The sequence below is a fragment of the Lycium barbarum genome, chromosome 3 (assembly GCF_019175385.1).
Source record: "Lycium barbarum isolate Lr01 chromosome 3, ASM1917538v2, whole genome shotgun sequence".
Classification (NCBI taxonomy): domain Eukaryota; kingdom Viridiplantae; phylum Streptophyta; class Magnoliopsida; order Solanales; family Solanaceae; genus Lycium; species Lycium barbarum.
Genome location: NC_083339.1, coordinates 117,706,652 through 117,724,429, shown reverse-complemented (window position 1 = coordinate 117,724,429; position 17,778 = coordinate 117,706,652). Strand labels below are relative to the sequence as shown.

Below are 17,778 nucleotides of genomic sequence, written 5' to 3'. Positions count from 1 at the left end.
CTGATGGTCCTCTAGCAAAAACCTGCATAGCTGACCAAATATAACGTCCCGAATAAACCTGGAAATTTTGTCCTCATGAGAATGAACCACTGAAACTACCACCCTTGTGGGCCTTGTTCTCTGCATACTTATTATGACCATCCTGCCTAACACCTTTGACGGTCCTAACATGATCCACCACTTTCTGGAAGGAAGAACCTGAAGCCACAAGGTGAAGAGCTGACAATTGAAGAACAGTGTTTAACCCTTTCATAAATCTTCTAACTCTTTCCTCCTCAATAGGTACTAACTGGAGAGCATAATGAGACAAAGAATGGAACCGGGCCTCATAGGCAGCAACTGATGAATTACCCTTGTCAATGTTACTGAACTCATCACGTCTCCTATCACTCATAGTATGCGGGACGTACTTCTCCAAGAATACTGAATAAAACTGAGTTCAAGTTAATAAAGGACACCCCGCTGGTCTACACTCCACATAAGCCCTCCACCACAACTTGGAATCACCGAAGAGTTGGAAGGTCACGAACTTAACACCATGCTTATCAACCGCCCCAACTTATGGAGCTTTCATAACAATCAATAATAAACTCATAAGCATCCTCAGTCTCAGTGCCATAGAAAACTGGAGACTTCATCTTAGTAAACCTCTAAAACAAATCATGTTCCTCACCAGTCATCACCGGCTCTGCCACTGGTGTAGGAAATACCTCAAGTCCTGGAGCCTCATCTAAACATGGGGCCACAGCGGGCCACAGCTATAGCATGCTGCGCCCCTAGAGTACGGACTCTATCTGGAGCCTAATCACCAATCTCACACCTTGGCTAGCTAGAAAGGCTGGTAACACACTTGTCTTAATCAAACCGTTCACACTCAGACCATAACATCTGTCAATACTGGAGAAGCCACAACGTCTAGCTGAGTTGGTAATGCTGCTTCATCTTGGACTACCTGAGGAGTGGGGGATTTAGCACTAGCCTGACCAGCTGCAGGAGCCCGACCCTTGGCTGGTGCTGCTCCCCGACCTCTACCTCGACCCTCACCTCTAACCTGACCTCTGCCATGAGCTGCGATCCCAGCGGCCGACTCAGGTACCTCATCCATGGCTGCCCTCGCACGAGTCCTCACTATCTATAAGAGAATAGAAAGAAAAGTCAAATTTCAATTTGAATCATCCAGATACCAATTGGAATCAAGTAGCACGAGAGAAAGAAAGAACTTGAATTTTCCTAGTGTCCCGTATCCTCTCAAAGATAAGTACAGACGTCTCCGTATCGATCCGCAAGACTCTAATAGACATGTCCTTGTACAACAAGATTGACGAACCTGGGGCTCTAATACTAACTTTGTCACGACCCAACGCGTCATGATGACACCCACACTAACCCCCCTGGTGAGCGAACCATCCCTTTAACCAAATTCTCATTCATTCAACCAATTTTAAATCAATAACAAGAATCTGATCATAAAACTATCTAATCATGCCATAATAAAATAAAAGTACGGAATCCTAACGATTACAACCCCAAAATTTGAAAGTCATCGTGCAAGGACTCTAAACCTAAAGTTGTCTAAAGAATAAATATTTGTCTATAAATATCATAAATGTCTTGATAGGAAATAAATATCAATAAAGGAAGATCTTCAGGCAGCATGACATGTATAGGAGCTCACCCTCCGATCTGATCGAAAAATGGCCTCAGGCTAAATATGAGGTCTAGAAGATGTATCCGGAACACAATCTATACTCAGAAAAAGGTGCAGCAAAGTAGTATCAGTACAAACACCATGTGCCGGTCGACTAAGATTAGTATCATGCATACGTTCATAAAATCAACTGAATAAGCAGATAGGCACAACAACACAATAATCAAATAGTATCAACAACAAATCATCTGCTAATCAAAAAAATAAGGTAAGACCCAATGGAATGAAATGCAACCAATGATACTATCTTAACTGTACACACATGCTAAAGGCAATTTTCGCACAATAGTCATTGTTGACACCTGATTTTTGACCTCCCGTAATTTATTTTATTTACTTAGGGTCCTTGGATAATAAATGAAATAATTTTGCACACTCACAAAAATTTTGAATAATTTTAAATAATTATTCGGGTTAACATTTTACTTCTATAAATTAATAGGGGAACCTTCAAGGCTTTATTAATTATTCAGAAATTTATCAGCATTTTACAGTATTTTCTATAATTCACCAGCAACAGAACAATTTCAAAAAATTGTTCATTTAATTCAACAAAATCAAGAAAATTAGATAAAAGGCAATTTATTTTTTTATATATCCAAGGAATTTGAGTAAATAAAAGAATTTATCACTTTTACCCCTCAAGCTTTGAATTATTACTATACATGCATGTTTGTGCCAATTTTGGCAAAATTGTTTAAAATTATGATTTTTAGCCTAATTGTTGTTATTTTTGCATAAATGATCACCTCATAATTAACCAACTCATGGGTCAATACAGCTGGGGTCAATTTTACAAAATCTGAATTCTGAATGGCCTTAATTGAAATGTCCAAGCCATGGGCAGATTAATTAAGGAAGTTAATGCAAATTAGTCTTAATTGGTTAAATTAAATACCAAAATAAGGCTACATTTACAAATATTTAATTGCAAGGATATTTCTGCAATTAATTATAAAGATTGGCCATAATTGCAACCCTCCTTCAATTAAGGGTCAATTGACGGCTATTTCTGCAAAATGAATTTTTAAATCGCTTGTTAATTTAATTACGCCTTTATTTGACCTTGTTTTAATTATCTTTCACTATGACTAATTACTTTAAATGTTAGCCTATATTAGTAAAATACCCGTTTTGCCCCTACGGGTATATATACTCGTGATATACATGTACATATAGGTATAATATACAAAAATGCTTTCAAAATTAAAAAAAAAATACATGGACCATGTCCAGCCCACAAAGGGGATGACCCGGCCCATGAAACGATATATACTCCCTCAGTATACACACAAACCTAAAGGGCTCATTTGTTATTTTCTAAGGGGGTTAGGGTGAACTATTCGATGGGTCAAATAGCCGTTTACTGTTAACGATAGCACTGTGACGTCATCGGGGTGGGGAGAAGAGGACAAAGCATTAAAATCTTCGTCCTTTTCTCGCAAGTTTTGCTCGAAAACTCATCTAGACAGACCCTTAAGGTACAATCCTTGTGACTTGCCTTTAAAACTTTAATTTTACAATTGTTTGCATTGATTTCAAGCCATTGATTTTTTATTTTATTTTTTTTGTTGAAATCTGGCCCTTCACCGTGTTAATATTGGGGATTGATCTTTGTCCCACATCGGTTGGAAAGGGAAGGTTGTTTGCTGGGGGGGTTTCTATAAATAGAACCCCATAGTAAGTTAAAAAAAATAGGTTTTTAGAAAGAGAGAAGTAGGAAAAGGTTTCGAAAAAAAAGTTGAAGAAGGTTTTCAATTAGTTTTGAAAGGTTTAAAGTGATTAAACCTGGAAAACAAAGCTTTATACTTGAAATTTTGAGTTAAAAGCATTAGTTAAAATTTTAGTATATTTTGGAGCTTCAAAAATCTGCTCTTAAGTGAAAAAATTTGTTTCTTGTTTGTTTTGGCTGAGTTCAGAGTGGAAGTGCTTGCAAGTTAATTCTTGATCAAGGCTGCACCCACAAAAGGTAAATCTCATACTTGTTATTCCCTTTTTTTATTGTCCAGTATTTATTATTTGTGGCTTATTTAAGCTATTATGTGTTTTTGTGTGATTCCTGTTAGTTAAATATATGTTTGTCTTGATTAGTTAGGTTTTGTGTATAGTGTCTTGCTTACTCGTAGTTGATTATGAAAAGTTAAGAGTTGATTTGGTAATTCTAGGATTTGATTACTACTTAGCATTCTATGGTTCATTTCAGTTGGATTTAAGTGTCCGTTTGATGTTACCTAGATTATCATGTTCTCATCACATTTGTCTTTAATTGTCTCTTAAAATGGATGGTTTTTGATACGTAAAGCGGGTTGTCTTAAGTAGGTATCTCTCACTTAGATTATTAGAATTCTGTGTTGATGTAAGGCAGATTATAATGTGATAATGTATCTCTGTGGTGTTAAGCTAGCTTTGTTTGCTTGTTGATTGAGTTTCTTGTTTCTGTGAGTCAATATTGTCTTAACTTAAGGTTCTTGTGAAGTTTTCTTGCCTTTTGCTCCATTTTAGTAACTAATAACATCATATTTAGTGATATAGCCTCTTCACCTAACAGGTCATACTTCTAAATTAGTTCTGTGTTAATTTGAGTTCACATGGGCTAAAGTTCAACTTATCACATGGGCTAAAGTTCAACTTATCTGATTGTTTTTTTTTTTTTTTTTTTTTGAGACAATGAGTTCTTGGTTCATTTTTGGTATAAGTTGACTTATGCGACCTGTTTAGGTTAGTTTTGATTAATCTTGGGCTGATATAGTAGTGGTTTATTTTGGCCCATTTCTTCTCTTCAAAAACTGTTTAATACTTACTTATTTTTTTTTTAAGGTTAGACCTGCTTGTTTCATTTTTCTTTGGTTTTTCTTCTTTTTTTGAAACTGTCTATGCCTACTAAGTATTTTGAGATTTCCTTAGTTATCCATTTTATCATCTAGAGTGAGGTAGATGTGCTACAAATCATTTAGTGTCTCTTAATTCTTAGTTATTTGCTGTTTGCTGTCTCAAAAGGTGATTTCCCCAAAGTTTCATTTCAAGAATAAAAGATTTTGTTCAAAATTGGTTATTGTTTTCTTCAAGTAATTGTAGTGTGCTATTTGTAGGAACGGATATCTTCTACTTGGTTTTTACTCCACCTAAGTGTAACTTGGTCTAAAACTGAAGGGAGAAGGGATTTTGAAAGCGACAAAGTACTATTTTTGCACTGCTTGGTTTCATGAAACTTGTTCATTTGTCTGCACATTTGATGAGCTTGCCTACTTGTTTTAGACTATATTATTTCCAATTTGCTTAACATTAATTTCTGGAAAACTTTGTTGGTTCTATGGATTTGCATTTTCAAAGAAAACTGGGCACTTGCTTTATTTACTTGACTGCTTGTGTCATTCAAAATCTTCTTGAGTGTTCTTCTGTAGAATCCATACTTACCTAGCACTATGGTCAGGCGTCATTCTTTTCCAAACACATAGAGGATTAGGCTTTTTTTTTTTTTTTTGGCTAAATAAAGATTTCCAGGAACTGTTGATCCTTTTCCTCGGAAAATTTTGGAACTAACTTGATGTTTTACTTGAAGTATTGCTACTTGGCTTGCCCTGCATTCTCTTTAGACCATGATAACAATAGTACACTCTTGCACATATCATTATCGTTTAAAATTGTGCACATTCACAGGCTGCACATGATTTAAACCTTATTTGTCTGCACCTTTATTCATCTGCACTAAACCATTTCTGCTATATGACTTAGAAACTTTTACTTGATTTTCTGAAATGAGGAATTCATTGTGTGAGCGTCTTTTGTCTAAAGCAGTAATATTCAGACCTTTGCTTGAAGATTTATTTAGCATTAGTATACCTGCATTCTTTTGACAGTATTCAACACTTTTATGGTTCTGCTAATACCTTTAGGTGATCTATATTAACTTTGAGTTCTTACTATTATCTATTTGTATTTTTCTTACCAATCAGAGAAGCCTATTGCATGTTTTTCCCTTTCCCCTATCCCCCTCAGCTAGGTAGTATTTTAATGATTATGAAAGTCATATTATCTATGTGCCCAGCCTTCTTTCATAAGCTTCTTTTTTTTTTTTTTTTTGAAACTGGGCTATATGATCATAATGAGTGAGGACAGTCTCTCTTTGTAACTAGACTGATTAAATAATATGAATTGAAGTCTATTTTTGTCACTACTTTAAGTTTCCTCTTACACTGGCTCTTACTCATTTGGGCTCATGTGATGTTTCCGCTAATTGAGTTTGGCCCATTTTACTTGTGAATGTAACAACCCGATATTTTCCAAGTGAATTTTAAAGTTACGTCCTTAATTATAGCTTAATAGTTGTAACTAGTTTCATATCATAGCAGGTACTAATTATATTCATATAATATGTATGTATATATTTATTGTTGAGAATATTATCTATATGATATAATATTTTATATGGTGAATTAATTAAAAGTAAATTAGTGAGCCAGGCCCACTACTTCACCACTAGTCACTTTGAGGTGAAAGTTCGAATTCAGAAAAATCATTATTCTAGTTATTAGCCTTAAAATAAAAAAATAATAAAAAAATGGCTTAGGGCAGTTCTCGTTGTTGCTCTAAAGAATCATTGAAGTGAACATTTTCTTGGATTAAACACAACTTTCAGGTACATATTGTTACTGTTTTTAGTATGAAAGCATAGAATTGGTATTGTAGAGATATGTAGTGGTATATAGGTGATGGCAACAAAAGAATGAAAGATAATGCTAATGATTACTCTAATGATTATGACAATTATGGAAAGTTGAGAATTGATTAGTGGTATGATTTAAAATAAAACAAAATAGGTATTCAAAAGGGTGACATTACCCTACTGTTCCAACTCGTCACTATGTCTTTCTTTTAATCTTTTTTTTTTCTTTTTTTGTTTGTTTTATTTCTTTAGTTACACCTTATGATTATTCTTATTTTGGGACTAGAACATATTTGTATAACTGTTTACTAAGAGTATTGAGAAACAATTTCTACCTTTTTAAAAGAATAATGGAAACCAGGTAGAATGTTGAGATTTAGTTCTAAACATAAAATTATAGGATTAGTTTCCCTAGACTAATTTAGACCATTTATTTATGTATTTGGATAGATTGAGGCTATTGGAGATTGTTTGAAGGAAATTTGGCCCTTTCGGAGAGGTTGCGTTCCGGTTATAAGGCAAGTGAGGTTTAAACTCTTAGTTTACTTGCTTTTCCTAAAAAACATATGGTTTGTGTTGTATGTATGCATTTAAACCATTTAGTTCGTGTGAGTGGGCAAGCATGATCTAAATTGGATAATTTCCAAGTTTCTAAAGTAATGACCGTATGAGTCCTTTAGTGTAATTTCGCTTAAATAGATACTATTTATATAAATGTAAAGTTTAGAAGCGGTATTTATCAGTGTTTTAAAAGGCGGGGGCGTAAGGCGGGGCGTTTTACATACGCCTCGACGAGGCGTAAGCCTCGAGGCACGGGGCGTAAGCCCTATGGGTATTTAATTTTTAGTATTTCTTAAAATAATATAATTACAATAAATATTTTTAAATAGGTAAAATTACATAAAAAAATAAAAGAAAACTGTAAATAAATTATATATATATATATATATGTATGTATGTATGTATGTATATGTGTGTGTGTGTGTGAGCGCGCGCGCGCTTGATCCTCACAAAAAAATGATCAAAGCAATCCATTATACACCGCTTATAACTTGTAATTATATATAACTTAATTTTACAAGTATAAACAATACAATGAAATAAAAGCTATTATGAAATGCAAAACAATTCTAACATTTTAACTTTCAAACACGGAAAAAAACACAGTTTCTTAAAACACTATTACTATCATACTATTCATTTTATCTCCCTATAAGCAAATAATCAATAAAATTTATCAATATTACAATTAAAACATAACTTCTTCATGAACAAAAAATAAAATTATATGATAATTCTGATACATAGGACTTATGACCAATGACAAGTGAAAATGTACAATTCCGCTATGTGTTTTTTTTTAAAATTAAGTCATATTCACCCTCACGACGTTCTCAAATAGTAAATATCCAATACTACGACTTGTTATATGAGTTACACCCAATCTTCTATTTCTATAGATGAAAAACTATTAAGTATCATTATTTTATTAAACAATTATGAGGGTGAATGATTTTAATTAAGGAATTTAAAATATAATTTGTGTAAGAACTGTTAGGCGAGCCCTGAGCGTTGGGCGTTAGGCGTTAGGCGTGTTTAGGGCGTATGGTTGGGCGCTTAGGGCGTAAGCCTCATAGGAACTAAGCCCCACACGTTAGCCCCAGGGCGTTTTGTCACTGCCCTGCCCCGAGGCGAGCCTCGGGGCGAGTCCTGACACTGCCTTTTAAAACAATGGTATTTATTGGATTTATGTTCCACTTATCATATCTTCAGAGAGGCATACTTCCACAGGTTCCATTAATGTTTGGTGAGAGATAGATGCAAGAATTTTAAGTGACCCAGGTAAGATGGGGTAAATAATGCCCTCTCCGAAAGACGGGGTAAGACATAGACAAATACGTACTATGTCCCGTGAGCATAGCTTCAGATTCAGTGTATTTCATGTATTGCTTGTTCGGGCAAGATGGGGGTAAATAATGCCCTCTCCGGAAGACGAGGTAAGACATAGACAAATATGTACTATGTCCCGTGAGCATAGCTTCAGATTCAGTGTATTTCATGTATTGCTTGTCCGGGTATGATGGGGGTAAATAATGCCCTCTCCGGAAGACGGGGTAAGACATAGATAAATACATACTATGTCCCGTGAGCATAGATTCAGATTTAGAGTATTTCATGTTTTACTTATTTATGCGTCATGATTTCAGCTTTAGCTTCAGTGTTTGTATATATTTAATATACTTGTACTGTGTAATTGCTTTTATGCATTATCAAGGATTTCAAAGACTTGCCTCAGGGGTAAGCTGAGAGTGTCGATGATCTTGTTGGGTCTTTTAGACTCACGCTTGTTGATGTTGTATGTGTGCAGGTATGATTAACGGTGATCAGGTAGCCGATACTTGATTCATTTAGCTTCTTCAGTCCAGTTCAGTAGAGGTGAGCCACCATTAGATCATGGCGACCTCTTCTTCTTTAGTTGACTTAGTAGTATTCCGAGCTACGTCTCATACTTTTATATTCAGACTAGCAGTTCCATGACTTAGACATTTGATGGGGTTTATGGGCAAGACTCAGTATTTATATCTCGTTTTCCGCACTTTTCTTTATATTATGAGACTTTGCGTATTATTCTTTTTATTCGTTAATTTTGGCATGATTAGCTTAGAGGGTTCGCCTTATGGGTAGAAGCTCGTCTGGTGCCCAGTCACGGCCTGTGCGTCAGATTTGGCTCGTGACAAATTTGGTATCAGAGCCTTAGCTTTTAACTTCCTTGGAGTCATGGAGCGGTGTCTAGTAGAGCTTTGTGGATCAGTACAGAGACGTCTGTACTTATCTTAAAGGGGCTACATGGACATTTTAGGAAATTTTCCCTTCTTTCATTCCTCCCTTGTGCTATAAAGCTTGAAATATGAAAAATGATACGCTTCGTGTTCTTACCTACGTAAAGTGGGAACACACTCAACTATTCAGGTGCTAGCGACTAAGAATGTTTTTCAAGGAGTTACAAAGAAGTTTGGAAATGTCAAAGGTAAGTCTGAAAGATGAGCTAAAATATAGAAGACGGCTTGCGTTGAGTATTGGCTTACAAGGGTAGGAGAAGGATGGACAAGTTACTATACAGATCTGAAGACTCTAAGGTTCTAATTGGGTTCTAAAGATAGCATCTCTTTATGTTTCTTGAAGTAAGAGCAGAGGTTCAGTCAGCTGAGCAACAATTGTGCCTACACAGTTAGTGGCACATATAGCAAGGCTATGTGCAAAGCGAGAACTACAGTTCATACATGTTATACTTGAGAGAATGCGAGCATAATTAAGTGAATTTCCTTAAGTGTAAACAGTAATAGAAAATGGAATTTTAGCAAAGTTACAAATTGAGACCACGATCTTATGTCAGTCATGAAAATTGACTACTAAAACTCAATGAGGAAAATCGGTTCAGTTCGGTGTGTCCGGTTGGCTATGTAAGGCTTTCGAGTATGTGATATATGGAGAATCGACATTGACAATTCAATCGTCACGATTTCCATAGCGGTAGAATAATATTGGCCTACTATAACATATTTCAGTTTGGGTTTGAGAGTCCCGAACTATTTAGCAACAGAGATTCTAAACCTTCGAAGGTTTAACTGCGAGAGGGTGACTTAGAGGGAAGTTTCATCTTGTTAAGTTTCTGTGTTGAATACATCATAGTATCATACCTAATTAGATTCTTTGATTTTGATTTATCTTCTTAGGATGGGAATACTTTCCCATATAGTCACCAGTGCATTGAGCGTCAAGCTCAGCATAGCAAAGCACTTTTGCCATCACAATTAGATTTGCGTTAAGTGCCAGGCGCAACATAGCAGGGCACTTTTTCTACTGGAGTTAGATTTATGTGGGGCGCCAGGCTCAGTATAGTCCCACAATTAGTTATTTCTTATGACCCGTAGGGAGTAGAGTGCGAGACTTACTTTCAGCCGAAAGCACTTTCAATTATAAAGTAAGACGTTGAGCTTGAGACTAGGGTACCAGGACATGACTGTCGATTTAGTTTGAGTGAGACGTGGGGGACAGGATGTTTTTCCGCATCAACAAGATAAAAGTCAAGTTATAGGGGATATTCGCTGCATTTAGAGGAAGTGAAGTGACCGACGTCGAGCATGAATTGTTTTTCCATTGACTAATATATGTTATGCTTCGTATAGCATGAGTTCAAGAAAGATAGTCAGAATGTTGATAATTTGTATTATATCTGGTGAATAAAAAGGAAATTAAGTCGTACGACGAGTTGTTATAGCTTCGCCCAAGTAGGGGAGTGTCTTGTGATATATCTAGCCTATGGGAGATGGCGGTTATAATTATAGCCGGAGAAAGATTAGCTAACATAATAAGATTGATTGAGATGATTAGAAGGTCAAGTTGAGCATGGATCGGTGGTGTTCATAAGATTGGAGCTTAGCCTGATATGGAAGTGAATGCATAGTTGCATTCGGGCAAGGTTATCCTTTTTATTAAAAGTTCAATAAAGGTTGAGAAGTGTGTGTTTAGCTTATATAATAGGTGCCTTGGATACTATAGTGGAGTTTTTACTCTTGAGATAGTTTCATGATTTTCAAGTTAAAAAAAAGATTCTTTGAGATGTATATGATGTTTTACCTATGAAGGTAATAAAATTCTGACTCGATATACCGAAGTAGTTTTTCTAGACCTGTTGAGGTCACTACGAGTGTTTTTTTTTTTTTGGAAAATCTTTGACGTAGATGACTTGCCATCAGTTTTTATGGGCTTAAGGGACCATGAGTTCAAATAAATATTGGTGTTATTGCCATCACAGTTAGCATATGATAACGGTTTCCCCAGATACTAAAGGTACTATATGTGTCGAGTAGTGAAAGAATAAAACTCTACTAGGATACCATTTCTGAAGAGATGGAGGAAAATGAAGCAGTGGAAGTATATCGTTTTATGTTTTTAGCAAAGAATATATAATGGATGTCATGTGAAAGAGTTGACTATCTTAAACTTTTGACTTAGTTGACTCAGCAGACTGTCCAGTTTCAATGAGGAGATAGTGTGAGTTGGACTTTAGATGTTTAATACTGTAATCAAAACAGTCTCAGTATATGGCTTTCCTTCGGGTAGAGAAAGGTAAAGGAGTAGCATAAACTTCTAAATAGATGAAGAGGCATGGGGAGAACTACAACACCCAGATTTGGGAATTAAGTACGACAGTTCGGTTTATAGAGTTATGACATACCTATATGTACTAAGAAGTCATGCGGGTTCTATATTGATCCCAAGAGTTTACAGCAGGTCCTTAAGATAAAAGGGCCATCTCAGATATAACAATAAAGATTCGGGTTGATATAAGATGTTCTTACACTATCCTAACGATATTTTCAGCAAAAGTACGATATATAATATTTATGTTCAGCAGTCGATGACTTAGTATGCTCATTGGAAGCATTTTGTTATTATCCGAGTAAATCATGTTACCGATGCACCGCACAAGGTGGGTCAGGCAAGGGTCAATGCACCAAATATAGGGTAAGACATGTGGATCAGATATCCTATGTCCTGTGAGCAGTTATTTATCTGTAGTAGATTATATTAAGCAATGTTGTCAGGTAAGTCGAATAGTCTATGGACCACGACAGGTGGGTAGCCATGAGATAATGCTTTGAAAATGGGGTAAGACATGTGAATTAGATATTTCATGTCCCGTAAGCATCTTCTGATTGGTGATAGGAGTAACAGTTTTAGAATTAGCAGTTTTTCAGTAATAAAAGAAGTTAGTTTTTCATGTCCCGTAAGCATCTTCTGATTGGTGATAGGAGTAACAGTTTTAGAATTAGCAGTTTTTCAGTAATAAAAGAAGTTAGTTTTTCAGTAATAAAAGAACTTTACTTGCAGCCTATAATAGACAGGACAACAACGAGGTAATTAATTCATGTAAAGTGCAAGATGATACGCCTTCTGTCCTAGATGATATAGTTGCTCCGAAATTGTGTTCCGAGGCTAATCGGGATTTGGCGTAATATCTTAACAGCCTAGAAGAGGCATATCATGAGGTCCTAATTGGTCTCTAGTAGTTGAGGATGTTAAGCAAGACAATGGAATGATTTTCTTTATTTATTTAATCTCTATGGATCTTTAGTTTTGGCTTATGGTATGGTTACTGAGTGACTTAGAGTAAATTGAGTCAATTGAGTGACTTTTCATAGGCTCATTGAATCTGTGTATCTTATATCGGATCAGATTTTTTTTTTTGCAGCATAGTAGTTGCACAGATATGGTGCCGAAAAGGTTGTACAATCTCACTAGTTATCTTTGAGAACCGCAGTGGTAGCTTACAGATTGGTTTTACCACCAACTTTATCAGAAGTTCATTCAGTTTATTTCATGTTTCATGGTCCAAAAATACTCCCAAGACCTGAGCCATATTGTTCAGGTTGTTGACCACGAGGCGGTTCAGCTCGATTAGAAATTGGCCTATGAGGTGGCCCCCATAAGCTATTTTGGACAAAAAGGTTTGCCAGTTGAGATCCATGAGTATTCCTTCAGTAAAAGGGTTGGGGAGGAACCATCTGAACGAGGAGGCTACTTGTTATGCGGAGCAGGGCATTCAGGACGGATACTCACAATTTTTTTAAGGTAATGTTTTGAATAAAGGAAAGCAGGAACTTATTTAATTGGAGGCACTAACGTCGAATTGGTATATTTTTTTACGGCAACCTCAGTAGGTTGACAATTAAACCAAAGAAATTCAGAGGCAAGGAAGATTAGAAGTTTTGCCTTTGATAAGACAATGATGAAAGGCCATGCCTATTGTTATAAGTGAAAATGGCATAAGTAAAGGCAATTTTGTTTATGTTCAATTTGTTGAAGGCTGAGTAGGTTGTTACAGAGATTAGTTAGAAAGGGGTGTTTGTTAAATAGTTAACTAGCATGTAAATAGGACCAAATCTTAAAAGGATCAATTCTTAAAATCTAAAGTTTACTTTATGCAAGTATTATGGATTTCTTTGTCACCTTTGCACCTAAGCATGAAAACATTCACAAGGTATTATGTTAAGAAGATCAGACATTTTAGCAAATCTATCATATTGTGACCCAAAGAAGTTTCACAGCATCCGTGCATTGGTTACAAGTATACTCTTTATATGTTTTCACGAAGATTTTAGCTAATAGATAATGCGTTATTTGCATTTATGTGTTGACTTATTTGAGTTATATTGGTGTTTATATTCCTTATTTGTAATTTTGTGATGGTACGGGGTCGCCCGGTACCACATTTGCATGTGATTGATGGTATGGAGTCGCCTGAAACTCCCTAATATATGTTAGTTTATAAATTATGATTGTTGGGTGTTGTTGTTAGCGGTTTTATGACAGGTATGCAAGTGGCATTAGTCATAATTATAAGGGAAACTCTGTCCAAATTTTGGTAGGCAAAGAGATTTGTCAAGACAGTTAAGGTTGTCACTGTGTTCCTCTTTGACCACGCGAAGAGCTTTTCTTACGTTCGAGGACGAACGTTATTTAAGGGAGGGATAATGTAACAACCCGATATTTTCCAAGTGAATTTTAAAGTTACGTCCTTAAATATAGCTTAATAGTTGTAACTTGTTTCATATCATAGCAGGTACTCATTATATATATATATATATATATATATATATATATATATATATATATATTGTTGAGAATATTATCTATATGATATAATATTTTAGATGGTGAATTAATTAAAAGTAAATTAGTGGGCCAGGCCCACTACTTCACCACTAGTCACGTTAAGGTGAAAGTTCGAATTCAGAAAAATCATTATTCTAGTTATTAGCCTTAAAAGAAAAAGAAAAAAAAAGAACGGCTTAGGGCAGTTCTCGTTGCTGCTCTAAAGAATCATTGCAGTGAACATTTTCTTGGATTAAACACAAAACATTCAGGTATATATTGTTACTATTTTTAGTATGAAAGCATAGAATTGGTATTGTAGAGATATATATAGTGGTGTATAGGTGATGGCAACAAAAGAATGAAGAGAATGCTAATGATTACTCTAATGATTATGACAATTATGGGAAGTTGAGAATTGATTAGTGGTATGATTTAAAATAAAACAAAATAGATATTCAAAAGGGTGACATTACCCTACTGTTTCAACTCGTCACCGTGTCTTTCTTTTAATCCTTTTTTTTTTGTTTTAGTTTCTTTTATTTATTTAGTTGCACATTATGATTATTCTTATTTTGGGACTAGAACATATTTGTATAACTATTTACTAAGAGTATTGAGAAACAACTTCTACCTTTTTAAAAGAATTATGGAAATTAGGTAGAATGTTGAGATTTAGTTCTAAACATAAAATTATAGGATTAGATTCCCTAGACTAATTTAGACCATTTATTTATGCATTTGGATAGATTGATCCTATTGGAGATTGTTTGAAGGAAATTTGGCACTATCGGAGAGGTTGCGTTCCGGTTATAACGCAAGTGAGGTTTAAACTCTTAGTTTACTTGTTTTTCCTAAAAAACATATGGTTTGTGTTGTATGTATGCATTTAAACCATTTAGTTCGTGTGAGTGGGCAAGCATGATCTAAATTGGATAATTTCCAAGTCTCTAAAGTAATGACCGTATGAGTCCTTTAGCGTAATTTCGCTTAAATAGATACTATTTATATAAATGTAAAGTTTAGAAGTGGTATTTATTGGATTTATGTTCCACTTATCATATCTTCAGAGAGGCATACTTCCACAGGTCCCATTAATGTTCGGTGAGAGATAGATGCAAGAATTTTAAGTGACCCGGGTAAGATGGGGGTAAATAATGCCCTCTCCGGAAGACGGGGTAAGACATAGACAAATACGTACTATGTCCCGTGAGCATATCATCAGATTCAGTGTATTTCATGTATTGCTTGTTCGGGTAAGATGGGAGTAAATAAAGCCCTCTCCGGAAGACGAGGTAAGACATAGACAAATACGTACTATGTCCCGTGAGCATAGCTTCAGATTCAGTGTATTTCATGTATTGCTTGTCCGGGTAAGATGGGGGTAAATAATGCCCTCTCCGGAAGATGGGGTAAGACATAGATAAATACATACTATGTCCTGTGAGCATAGATTCAGATTTGGAGTATTTCATGTTTTACTTGTTTATGCTTCATGATTTCAGCTTTAGCTTCAGTGTTTGTATATATTTAATATACTTGTACTGTGTAATTGCTTTTATGCATTATCAAGGATTTCAAAGACTTGCCTCAGGGGTAAGCTGAGAGTGTCGATGATCTTGTTGGGTCTTTTAGACTCACGCTTGTTGATGTTGTATGTGTGCAGGTGTGGTTAACGGTGACCAGGTAGCCGATACTTGATTCATTCCAGCTTCGTTCAGTCCAGTTCAGTAGAGGTGAGCCACCATTAGATCATGGGGGCTTCTTCTTCTTTAGTTGACTTAGTAGTATTCCGAGCTACGTCTCGTACTTTTATATTCAGACTAGTAGTTCCATGACTTAGACATTTGATGGGGTTTATGGGTAAGACTCAGTATTTATATTTCGCTTCAGTACTTTTCTTTATATTATGAGACTTTGCGTATTATTCATTTTATTCGTTAATTTTCACATGATTAGCTTAGAGGGTTCGCCTTATGGGTAGAAGATCGTCAGGTACCCAGTCACAGCCTGAGTGTCAGATTGTGTCGTGACAGTGAAATAGATTGGTTTTGAGTTGAGAGAATTTTGGGCTAATAAGAGCAGTAGCGCAGAAGTTCAGTCCTTTACTTCTTCCTTTTTTTCAAATCTGGGCCTGGCCCAAGAGTGGCATTCAAAAAATTGTACTTATGATTATTTTTTTATGTAAATAGCTTGTATCTATGTATATTGTAGAGTTACACTTACTTTGAGTAATTAGTTTCTCTTCTTTTCTTCTTTACCAGTGGTTAACCTCTGCATCTATCTATAGTTAACTTTCTTATTTCTACATACTCTCTTGAGTGTCTTGGATTACAACAGCTAAATTTTGAGGAGGGTTTGGTAATTCGGGGTTTTCTTAATCTCCCCGGTGTTAGTCATGCCTGAGGTCATGAAACCCCTTCGAACTTGTGTGACATCGGGATTATGGGATCAAGACCCAGTCCCCATACCATATCTAACCCCAAAATTAGGCTAAAAAAGGTGATTCAATACTCAAAGGGGGTAAGTGCCTATGTGATTCAATGTGTTTGTGTATATTATGTTTATGTGGTTGGTTATGTTAGTTATAAGGACAGTTATTCCCAAACTAACCGTCTCATTTATTCCTTGTCCACCTCTTTTCACATGACCACTTGGGTCCCAAATGAGCCCTTGTTAGGCCAAAGGCCCAACGAGACATTTTTTTATCGAGTCTATTGGAGCGGATGGCTAGCAAGGCGCGCAGAAAGTCTAGCCATGGGTGAAAATGGCCAACTAGGGGCTTGGTACGCCCCTAGTCTAACTAAAGGATCCTTAACATCGGCACTCACTGCATAAGCTCATAGGGCAAGCTGAAGATCCGGAAAAAGGTTAAACAGATCGAGACGTACTATGATACTTTCTGTTTTGTCGAGCCCTGCTTTGGTCTCTGGTTTGATGGTTGTACGTGCTAAAAATTCGGTACATTCCTTTTTGTTTCTCATTCCAGTTTTTCGAAAGGCCCTTTCTATCTTATTAGTCAAGCGCGCTAGCTGCAATAAAAAAACAGAGCTAACTAGAAATAGAAAGTGCTTCGAAAGGCGCCAGCTAAAAAATTATCATCCTCCTACAAGGCCTTTATATCCACTTGTAATTCGGTATCCATACCAAAGACTAGAAGGGAAGCCTTGTGTGCCCCTAGTCGAACTTAGCTCCTTCAAATTAATTGTAGTTATTGTTGCATTTGTATTTGAAACTTGTACTCAAAACTCATATATATAGTGGAAACTTGTGATTGGAACTAGACTTCTTAGGACAACGGCTCTTATGCCGTTTAGTCGACTTTAGGTTCCCGTACACAATTTTCAAAACCATGGACATGAATGCAAACATTTTATGACTAATAAAAAAATGAGGCTCTTCAAAATGTTTTTTTTTTTCTTTAAAGTAATAAACCAACGTTGATTTTGCTAAGCTCAAATGGTAATTACATTTTTTGAAACAATAAATACTTCAAAGACTAAGTTATCAAACTCAAAAATTCTTGCTACAAAACTGTATTTTTCCAACTTGGCTTAAAAACAAACAGCCTTTAAACTTACACGATTTTTATCAATAAACGTAGATAGAATATGGATCAGTTTCTACACCTAAAAAGTAGAAGGATTTTTTTTAATAAGTTACAATTTCTTTACCTGAAAATAAAAACAACAAGGGATTTTCAGCTGTTGTATCAATTTGGCCCAAGGACAGGCCCAAAAAAATAATA

General features: G+C 35.7%; 1 long non-coding RNA gene across 10 annotated transcripts; it reads left to right on the top strand.

The window, feature by feature from the left end:
* The first annotated feature begins 3,016 nt into the window (after positions 1 to 3,016).
* Positions 3,017 to 16,288, top strand: LOC132631986 (uncharacterized). 10 transcript variants are annotated; one of them, XR_009579207.1, is made up of 7 exons: positions 3,017 to 3,189; positions 3,628 to 3,677; positions 6,822 to 6,893; positions 8,740 to 8,807; positions 12,628 to 12,659; positions 12,785 to 13,007; positions 15,697 to 16,288. It is a non-coding gene; the product is annotated as an uncharacterized LOC132631986 (long non-coding RNA). The 10 variants fall into 10 exon arrangements; XR_009579208.1 differs by having other exon boundaries at positions 12,612 to 12,659; XR_009579203.1 differs by lacking the exon at positions 12,628 to 12,659 and having other exon boundaries at positions 12,805 to 13,007.
* Positions 16,289 to 17,778: the final 1,490 nt, after the last annotated feature.